Source organism: Palaemon carinicauda, chromosome 9 (assembly GCF_036898095.1).
Source record: "Palaemon carinicauda isolate YSFRI2023 chromosome 9, ASM3689809v2, whole genome shotgun sequence".
NCBI lineage: Eukaryota > Metazoa > Arthropoda > Malacostraca > Decapoda > Palaemonidae > Palaemon > Palaemon carinicauda.
In genome coordinates, this window is record NC_090733.1 from 163980863 (window position 1) to 163982579 (window position 1717).

Here is a 1717-nt window from a genome sequence, read left to right on the forward strand (position 1 = left end):
TATCTATCTATTGGTGGAAAGGCTTATGTACACTGTATATACTAGTCGACACGACCCGTCAAAAATGATGGCCATATATTTAATTACAGTAGATACACATAGACGTACTACCCTCTCACCAGGGTATGACTACTCCCTCTCCCCTGTACCCAAGTGGGATGGGGAGGTGAGCGAGCGTGACTGGATATATATATATATATATATATATATATATATATATATATATATATATATATATATAGATAGATAGATAGATAGATAGATAGATAGGTAGATATTTAAATAGATAGATACCATCATACATCTCAAGGAGTTTGAGTCATTGCTTTTACAAGTATCTTTCTGATATAATTATTCATTGTCATGATACTTTGAAACAGTTTCTCACTCCCCTTATATATATATATATATATATATATATATATATATATATATATATATATTTATATATATACATACATACAGTATATATATATATATATATATATATATATATATATATATATATATATATATATATATATATATATATATTTTATAAAAACTTACATGTCAACAGACAAATTTTAAAGGCCATTTACCCATAAATATTACTGCAGGATATAGCCAAGCCTAGCTAGTCAGACTTAAAAATTCTTTCAGAAAAGCTCTTTTGGGGTATTTATCGCTCCTACCACCCACCCTCCTTTCCTCACTTTAAACTTCACTTCCCTGTTTCTCTCTCTCTCTCTCTCTCTCTCTCTCTCTCTCTCTCTCTCTCTCTCTCTCTCTCTCTCTCTCTCTCTCTCCATATTCTATTGACATATATATATATATATATATATATATATATATATATATATATATATATATATATATATATATATATTCATAAACCCTTTCATCTAATCTCCTCACAGACCGTATGATGTGTTGCAGATACCTTGGGCATGACACAGCAAGCTGTCTGGTTAACTGCAGTATTGTAAGAATATTAGTGATATTTCCACACCCCTTTTCAACAAAGTGCCTTTTACTATTGGAGCCATCAGCCGTCAGGTTTAAAGATTTAAAAGCCACTCATGAATGGCAGAGGCAATGGACAGTGACGTTGCCCGAGCAAGTAAGCAGATATTAAAGGAACTAACGAGTTTGAGCGGGACTCGAACATCCGTCTGCCGATCACCAAGCGAGGACGTTCTGCCAACCTAGCCATCAATATTAATGCATTGGCAGAAGATTTATAAAAAAAAAAAAAAAAAAAAAAAGAGGTGGTATCATCCTAAAGAAATATCCCAGACGGGAGTGTAACGACTCATACACAGCATGAGTTTTGCAACAAAACATGCAGCAGAAAATGTATGTAAGGAAAGAATCTGTTGATGTCATATGCAGGTGTATTACAGATTCGCGAGAACTCAAGGAATATCGGATAGAAGGGAGACAGGTGAATTATGTTGATTGACCTGGTTGATTACGAGGATGCACCACAGGAAGGAGTGGGTTGACGTAAAACAGCCATCCACTAGTTCTTCGTACAGTTGCCAGGTGCCACTATAGAAAAGGAGAACCTTTTGGGGTCGTCGAGTCTCATCGATGAACCATTTATCTGCTACCCAGCCATAAACAAATGTGGCAATTACAATGGTGAAATGGACCACAACAATTTTATCCTTCAGCTAAAGTCGCAGCTCCTCCCGTAACTAGCTGAGCTTTCTATCTTGGTTATTAAAAATTC